The 10,000-nt window shown below is 36.1% G+C and overlaps 1 long non-coding RNA gene across 1 annotated transcript in view; it reads right to left on the bottom strand.

Annotated features, from left to right (window-relative positions):
• The window catches only part of LOC106884057 (uncharacterized), a 31,155-nt gene extending 26,168 nt beyond the window's left edge, over window positions 1–4,987 (bottom strand). Inside the window, exon 1 of the long non-coding RNA XR_001411193.3 lies at window positions 4,681–4,987. This is a non-coding gene — a long non-coding RNA (uncharacterized LOC106884057). The remainder of the gene's footprint in view (window positions 1–4,680) is intronic.
• Window positions 4,988–10,000: the final 5,013 nt, after the last annotated feature.

Raw genomic sequence — 10,000 nt, 5'->3', positions numbered from 1 at the left:
GACAACCAAAAACTAATGTAATGTCATTTTAATGTTTACTCCCTCCATATTATGCTTTGAATATTTTTCTTGTTATTGTTTTCTTTTGTATATTGTGATATCAACTTTAATGGTTTTGCGACAGCTTACCTATGTTTTCCTGACTTTACTCATTCATAATAAAATTCTAATAGTACCCATATCTGGTCTTCATCGATTAAAACACCCACCATGTGAATATGACAACATGAAAAGACAAAAAAAAAAAAAGAAGACTAAGGAAAAAATCTCATTCATGAAATGTGCACTTTACATGAAAGCTTACTCTCTCTCTCTCTCTCTCTCTCTCTCTCTCTCTCTCTCTCTCTCTCTCTCTCTACCCGCTACCACACATATTCACCCCCTACAGAATATAGATAAATAAATACATAAATAAATAAATAAAAGTAGGGAGGAAATTTATGTTTTGCTTCTCTTTCCTTATTATATTATAAAGAATTATTTATGAAAATCCTGCTTATTTGTGTCTTTTTCTTTCATATCTATTCGTTTGTTTGCCGCCCTCTCCCCAGATGCTTTCATTGTTGTCGTTTTGACTTAGTTCCAAGTGCTTTCAAAGACGTCAGTAGTGTTTATACGCTTGCACACGTGCCAAAAGTCGTAAGCTCATGAAGCATACATGAATACATGAAATACCTGGTGGGATGTGTAACCCGATTTTTTTTCAATAATCTAGTGCCATTGTTCTGCAAAGTTCCCGCCCGTAAGTTACATATGTCCATTCATGATTTAGTCCTCAAATGCAGTTTTTTAAAAATTTTTCTTTCTTATTTTACATGCATATATGTATGTATATATGCATACGTGTGTATGTGTCAATGTCCACGTGTATATATATATGATGGTCGTCTCTCTTAGTTCAAGAAAGTCAGTTCTGCAATTTCTTGCGACACGACCTACACAAATGATTTTTTAAAAATTTGTTTATAGTGATCAAATGTTATTGCTGTACATTATCGCACTCCCTTCATTAAATTGACATTGCTTGAACAGGTGCATAGTGTACCACATGTCAGTTCAAAGTGATCACAAACCAATGAGATGAAATATTTTGCTCAAGAACACAAGACACCACCTGGTCCATATATGTATATACATATTAAAGCTTCAAAATTATCCCAAAACTGTTACTCAGAGTTTCATGTGACCATTCAGACAGTTTTGATGAATACTATTCATTACAACTGACTGTAACAGTTTTGTGATAACTTTACAACTGTAATAAAAACATATGACTCTACCTTTGGTATTTGTGTACTATTTTTTACCACTTTGTTTTGCATTTATGTCCTTACTTGCATATATATATATATAAATATATATATATATTTGATTAGAGGATATGTGACCTCACGAAGGAATGGTGGCATCCAAGGTTCAATAACTAATATTTTGGGGGAATGAAATTCCCTTAAAAAAATAGGTACATATTAAGTATATAGTTTATATCCATTTAAAAGGAGAAAAGAAAATGGAGATAAGGAAGTTAATAATTGTTTATTATTAACAAATTGGTCGTCTTGGATAACATCAGTGGTGTGGAGAGGGGAGGCTGGTATGCATGGGCGACTGCTGGCCTTCCATAAACAACCTTGCCCAGACTTGTGCCTCAGAAGGTAACTTTCTAGATGCAAGCCCATAGTCTAGGTGCATTCCTCATATTATCTTCTACTTGTTTCAGTCATTAGACTGAGAATTCCATAGTTGGAATGGTGGAATTCACCTTGATGAATTTTAGTCAAATGAATAGACCCTAGTACTTGTTTTATCTTCTAAAGCCTAGTTCTTGTTCTATTCGTCTCTTTTGCCAAACCAATTAGGTATAGTGACATAAACACACCAATACTGGTTAAATGGTGGTGAGCAACCAACACAGACACTAGAGGTATATACACACACACACACACACACACACACACACACACACACACACACACACACACACACATACACACACATATATATGACATCGTTCTTTCAGTTTCCATCTGACACATCCACTTGGTGGGCCTGGGGCTACAGTAGAATACACTTGCCCAAGGCGCCACACAGTGGGACTGAACCCAAAACCATGCTTCTTACCATGCTGCCATTATATAGATATAATATAGATTATATATAATATAGTATTATATAGATTATAATATAGATAATACTTATATATTGCAATATTCATAATATATGTATATATATATATATATATATATATATATATATATATGCAGGGTGTGGTGAATAAACTGTTGTCTAAATTACGCAAAAATAGAAGTAACACGGACATCTCATTTTAACAGATATATTTACCAAAATTACATAAAAATATCTTGAAATACTAAAGAGTAAATTGTGTCTTTGTGCTGTTTTTTCTCACAGGTGGTGCCCAACTGACCCTACTACACTGTGTAATCGGCAAAATCAAATGCAAACAATGTGCATACACAAAATAGAAAATATAAAATGGCGACAATTTACCCATCGCATCCTACACACATATATATATACTGTTTTATTATTTTATTTGTTTCAGTCATTTGACTGTGGTCATGCTGGAGTACCACCTTTAGTCAAACAAATCAACCCCAGGACTTATTCTTTGTAAGCCTAGCACTTATTCTATCGGTCTCTTTTGCTGAACTGCTAGGGTTACATGGACGTAAACACATCAACATCAGTTGCCAAGCGATGGTGGGCGGACAAACACAGACACGAAAACATGCACACACACACACACACTCACACATATATAGAATGATCCACAAAGCTTTCCCAGTCAGAACCAAAGATAAAAAAAGTGTAACTTATACATGAGTGGTTATAATAAATCAATTGACTTACTTTATTTAATCAGCATCAGTTGGAAGAATGGTAAATGTGGCTTTGATGGAATTTGAACTGAGAATATAAAGGGCCATAACTAGGTACCACAAGCTATTTTCTCTGATGCCTTATCGATTTTGCCAGTTCACTGGCTTCCTATCAATCCTGTTATAGAATTCCTATAGCATTCCTCAAGAGAGATAGCTATAGTTGAATCTCATTTCAACTAAGGGTAAAATGTTAAAAAATAAATAATATAATTCTTCCTATTATAGGTACAAAACTTGAAATTTTGGGTTAGGGGTACATTGATTAAATCAACCCTCCCCCAGTAGTTGACTGGTACATCTTTTATAAACCCCAAAATGATGAGTGACAATGTTGACCTTGGCAGAATTTGAATTACAATGTAAAAAATGACGAAATGCAATTAAGCATTTTTCCTGCTATGTTAATGATTCTGCCATCTCACCACCTTATAAATAAATAATACAATGCAAAATAAAAAAGGGTCAGTTAGAAAATAGACGTAGGGAATTCAAGGTAGGGTTAGGAAGTGCTTCGTTCATATCTCATGAATTTGATTGCTTAACTCAGTATTATATTATAGCTTTTGTTAGATTTTTCTGTATTGTTTCCCAAGTGGATGAAAAGTGTAAATAGATCCAGGTAGAGCTTGAAATTGGAGCTATGATATGCAATGTTTAATAGTTTAACAAATGAGTCACATTTTATTAAATGCTGAAGCTGTTTAGAGATATGATTCTGTCGCGATGTCAAGCTGAATGGATTTAATAAGAGGAGATTTTTATTAGGTAAATTTACTGTGCGATGCAACAAGCACATATAGATTTTAATGAAAAGTGTCATGCCTGTTTCTTCTTTTCGTTTCCACCATGCAAGTAAAGCTGTGATGAAGAATGCAAGGGAAACAACTGTTGCCGGCTTTAACTCAAACATTTTTCTCTCCCACAATGAATGAAATTCTTCCTAAGTATTTCACAAATAAATAAAGTAATGAAACTGGATATATATATATCACCTGTAACTCAGCACCTCAGCATAATTAGGTGATAATAGCTTATTTTCTCATCTTTATAACTCTTCTTCCAATACTTCACTTCCTCCTTTCGCTATTTTTCACTGATTTATTTTCAATTATTATTAAAATTTTCTTTTGTTATCTCTTCATTTATATATATTTCTTTGTTTCTTTTTAAATTCATTAATATTTTCTATTTTCCTTTCTTTTCTCTTTTTGTATTATGTTATTATATTTATTTATTTATTTTAATTTTTTTTACCCTTAGGAAATTTGTTATTTTCTCCTAATATAACGTATCTATGTATCTGTCTATCTGACTGTCTGTCATTATTTCTTTCCATACCTGGGTATGAATGTGAGTACATGTGTGTGTGTGCATGTGAATGTGTGTCTGTGTGTGTGTGTGCGTGTGTATCTCTGTGTGTGCAGACACGCACACACATGCACACACACACACACACACACACACACACACATGTATATATATATATATATATATATATATATATATAATTATAGACACACATATACCTATGTATTATATATTTGATAGGAACAGAGAGAGAGAGTGTGTGTGTGTATGTGTATGTTCACAAACACTCACACATGCATACGCTCACCACAGGGTACATGATAATTAGTTTAAGAAATGTATTTTTAAAAATGTTCATATGAATTTTGAATTATTTGTGGCTACAGCTTATGTCTACACAGTGGAAGAATAATCATAAGGAGTTAACTTCTGATGCACAATATAAAGGAAATCGGCATGATTTTACCTCAAAGCAACATATACATACTGTGTGCGTACATGCACACAATGTGGGTGTGTGTTTTCCCGTTCATCTGAGTGTGTCTGTGTGGCTTCTTTTTTCCTTTCTTCCAGATGATGATAAAGTTTCAATTTCCTGTCTGAATCCATCGTGGTGTTAGTGTCAGATAGATTTGCTTAATACCTTTGGGGGTAAGCTATGAACATTGAAACATCCATTAACTCTTACTCTCCTCTCTCAGAATTTTATATTTCATGTCTATCTGGAGGAGGTCATGATGAACCACTCTCATGTTTCTCTCTTTCATAGAATGCTGTAGTTGTTATTGCCGTTGTAATTCTTTTGCACCAGTTCAACCCAGACCATTTAGACATATGACCTACGGCATTCCAGCCATGATCATCCCAACTTTTATCACTCAGATATAGTATAGACATATTGGGATTTGTTGTTGGCACTCCGTCGCTTACGACATCGAGGGTTCCAGTTGATCCAATCAACGGAACAGCCTGCTCGTGAAATTAACGTGCAAGTGGCTGAGCACTCCACAGACATGTGTACCCTTAACGTAGTTCTCAGGGATATTCAGCAGGACACAGTGTGACAAGGCTGACCCTTTGAATTAAAGGCACAACAGAAACAGGAAATAAGAGTGAGAGAAAGTTGTGGTGAAAGAGTTCAGCAGGGTTTGCCACCATCCCCTGCCAGAGCGTCATGAACCTTTAGGTGTTTTCGCTCAATAAACACTCACAACGCCCGGTCCGGGAATCGAAACCGTGATCCTATGACCATGAGTCCGCTGCTCTAACCACTGGGCCATTGCGCCTCCACAGACACATTGGGATATAGTACAGACATGTCACATCAAGCTAAGTAAATAAGTGGTTATCCTTGCATACAGGCATATCACCAGTATCCCCTTTCAGCTGAGCATTCCTAATCTTGCAGGCTCATAGGTGCCAGTGTCACATATTAAAAAGCACCTGTCCCAGTGTCACTTAATAAGCAGCCATAAAGGTGCCACATAAAAAGCAGCCATGCTAGTGCTGTGTAAAAGCACCCAGGTACACTCTGTAAAGTGATTGGCATTAGGAAGGGCATCTAGCCGTAGAAATAATACCAAAGCAAACATGGAGCCCTGGAAGCTCTCCAGCTGACCAACTCCTATCAAACTGTACAAACCATGCCAGCATGGAAAATAGATGTTAAATAATGATGATGATGATGATGATGATGAGTATATCTAATTCTACATTATCCAATGCATCCTGCCTTTTTTACAAAAGCAGTAGGGTGTGAATTGAATGAAATTTTGCAGCTATTCAGGTTAGGTCAAGCAACTACAAATAGGCTCCCTTAGTGAGTTGAACATCATAAGAATCATAATCTAGAGACCAAAAGCAGCAAGCTGGCAGAATCATTAGCATGTCAGGCAAAATGCTTAGCAATATTTTGTATGCCACTATATTCTGAGTTTAAATTCCGCTGAGGTCGACTTTGACTTTCATCCTTTCAAGGTCAATAGATTAAGTACCAGTTGCATACTGGATTCAATATAATCGACTGCCCCTCCTCCCCCAAAATTTAAGTCCTTGTGCCTGTAGTAGAAAGGATTATCTAGAGACCAAAATTTCTTTATCTTTTTTTTTACCTGTTTCAGTCATTGGATTCTGGCCATGCTGGTACACCACCTTTAAGGATTTAGTTGAACATATTGACCCTAGTACTTACATTTGAGTCAGGTAGTTATTCTACTGTGTAAGAGTCATTAAGAAACCAATATCTTAGCACTTATTTCCACTGACTCAGGAATGAAATTTGCTTAGGGAGTGTAAACCCAGGTTCAAAATTTTTAGAAAGAAGGTCTTGTGTTTTTTTTTTTTTTTAGTTTTGTTCCTTGTTCTTTGTAAAGGAACCTAACTTTGAGCTACATTTTACTGATCACTTTTTATTCACTGTTTTCTAAACACGAGAAAAGCTAGCAGGGGTTCAAATTTTGATATTGCACCCCCACAAAAATTCTAGGGGATGCAATTGTAACCCCTGCACACCCGGCTTCTGGGCCCATGCTTATTTCACTTCACTGCATTCCATGGTTCTTGGTGTCTTTGGGTTAGGTTCTGGGGCAGTAATGTCAATGTCCTCAGCCAATAATCTAGCCAGTGTTTAACAATGGACAATATACCATTCTGACAGGATTTACAAACGTAAAACATGATGACCCTTAGGGATAAAAACCATAGAACATAGAAAACTTGAATCAGCAAAAAAATAAAACAATGAAGTCTTGAAAGACAGAAATAAAAAAGATGGCAAATAAGAAACTGTATAAGAAAGCCTCTATATAGTTAAATGAACCGCTAAAAATAGCAGCTAAGTTTCCCTCAAATCACACTCAAGTGTCTTAAATGTAAAAAATAAAAGGCACATTAGATATTACAATCCTTATTATGTCTAAAAATATAGGATGATCATGGCTACATTGCCTTTGCATAGGTCTATTTTCTGCTTGATTAGAGTCGACCAAGGGTTAAACAACAGCAGCAACAACAACAACAGTAACAACAAGGGTAACAACTCATAAAGAAAAATAAGGTCCTTATCCAAACTGCATGGTGGATCAAGAAGAACCAGGAAGACTAACCAATTCAGGTCTGTGATTAAATACAAATGACTCTTATCTTTCAAATTGCTTTCTCTTGGCTCCCAAACATGAATGGAGCTCAAACAATGCTCGCAAATAAATGTCACGATAACATTGTTATTGCAGTTTACAGTAGAGAGTTGTTTCTAAAATGTGGCACCTATTTACAGATAGCAGACTGAGTCATTTGAGAGTTACTTGTCATTGTTATGGAATAAGCACAGTTCTGGTCACTTGATGCATACAATCAAACTCTTATGAGGTTGTTCACACATTCACACACACACATATAAACACACCCACGCACACACATATGCATACATACATATACATATATACACACACACATACATTTATACACACATGCACACGTAAACATACATGTACACACACATATACATATACACACACACACATATATATATATATATGTGTATATATATATATATATATATATATACATATACGCACACATATACATACATATATATACACATGTATACATACATATATAAGCACATGTGTGTGCTTATGAATGTAGGCATACATGTATGAAACTATGTTAATGTACACATGTATGCATGTATGTGTATATGTATATATATATATATATATATATATATATATGTATGTATGTATGTATGTATATAAAAAGAGAGAGAGAGAGGTAGAGAGACAGATGTATCTTTGTAAGCATGTGCTTAAATGTGTGTGCTCACATGCATGCATGTGTGAATGGTTGTGTGTGTGTGTGTGTGTGTGTGTTATGTATATATTCCCTAAGCAGATGGGCCTTTATCAAATAGCATAATTTGCATCATTGCAATAGAAATAAATATTTAATAAAGAGAGAGATAACATAATACCTACAAAGCCTCAAACATTGCTTCCACCACCCAAAACTACCTCCCCGGTGAAATAAAAAAAATGAAATAAATAAAATTAAAATTGTCGCCTGGTTCCTCTTACTCGATTTACAAAGCCATATAGGGAAAGATGATGAAATCAGAGCTATTGTCAATCCCCTTGAGATGCATAACCTGTTTAATGCCCATCAGTAAGCTTTCAGGCAAGGGATGCACAATGCTGAACCTACCGTCATCATCGTCGTCATCGAATCATCACAACCAGCATCATCATCATCATCATCATTATCATCATCATTGTCATTGCCGTCATCATCGTAACTAATTCCTCCTTAATTGTTACCACCATCATGATCACTATTACACCACCACCACCACCACCACCACCACCATCATCAATATCTTTACCACTGCTATCACCAAAACCATTCCTGCCTTTATCCAATACCTTTGCTATCACCCCTGCCATCACCACCACCACCACAACAACCACCACCATCTCCATAAGAATAACCACCATTGCCAGCTTAAATCACCACCGCCGCCACCACCACCACCACCATTACTACTACTACCACTACCACCACCACCACCACCACTACCACTACCACCACTACCACTATTACCATCATTATTGCTGCTTCCACTGCTGGCACTACGCTTGATACTCAACACCAAACTCCCCAAATACCTCTCCAATACAATGAACATCATCATCATCATCATCAGTATTACCACTACTAGCATGACCGTCATCACTATCATCGTATTCACCATTATCCTCATCATCCTTGCTACTCCAAAGATCATCACTTTTATCATTACTACTACTACTACTACTACTACTACTACTACTACTACTACCACGCTCATTCTCAACAATTAAACTCAAACTTCAGAATCCCATATACTATGATCCCTGCAAATTCACATCTCTCTCCTACTGATGCTATCACCACTTGGTGTTGTTGTTGTCATTTTGATTGGTATTGCTGTAGTTGTTGATGGTGTTACTGCAATTATTGTTCTTGTGATAGTTGTTGTAGTGGTTGTTGTAGTGGTTGTTGTGGTTACAGTGAGGTTGCTGTTGTTAGCATGGTTGTAGTTGTTGCTATGGTAATCATTGTTGCCTCCATAAAAATTCCAGTTAAAGTGACAAAACGGCTTGAACTGGAACTGATGTCCTCATCATTATTGTCGTTGTCATGATCATCACCATCCTCCTCCTCCTCCTCCTCCTCATCATCATCATCATCATCATCATCATCGCTTAACATCCATTTCCTATGTTGACATGGGTTGGACAATTTGACCAGAGCTAACAAGCTGGAGAGCTGCACCACATTCCAGTTGGATTTGACTTGGTTTCTACAGCTAGACGCCCTTCCTAATGCCAACCACTTTACAAGTGTGTTCATGTGTGATTTGAAATTTATGGAGAAAACTTGACTATATATAAGTACTGTGCCTTAAGTAAGTTTGGTAAAACAATTTATACACCATTCAGAATATAGTTCCACACTGAATTTGTGGCTCTGGAAACAGACCAAAGAAGATGCCACTACTGTCTACCATACTTTCCTAGCTTGCAAGAAATAACTACCAAATTTTCCTCAAATCAAACTCTGCCATCTTAAAGAAGGACATCTTATTACGCAGTATGGTTCTAGGTTTCCTGCACAAAGTTTATAAATGGAATGGTCACAGTCTTTGATCATAGAGTCATTCAATCATGGTAAACCTGTGAAAAACAACAACGATAACATTAATGTAACTTGAGTCAATGGCTAATTCTTATTGATACAAAGCCTGTTCT

This window comes from Octopus bimaculoides, chromosome 4 (genome assembly GCF_046866305.1).
Source record: "Octopus bimaculoides isolate indiv1 chromosome 4, ASM4686630v1, whole genome shotgun sequence".
In the NCBI taxonomy this organism is placed as follows: Eukaryota; Metazoa; Mollusca; class Cephalopoda; order Octopoda; family Octopodidae; genus Octopus; species Octopus bimaculoides.
This window is presented reverse-complemented; position numbering and strand designations above follow the sequence as displayed.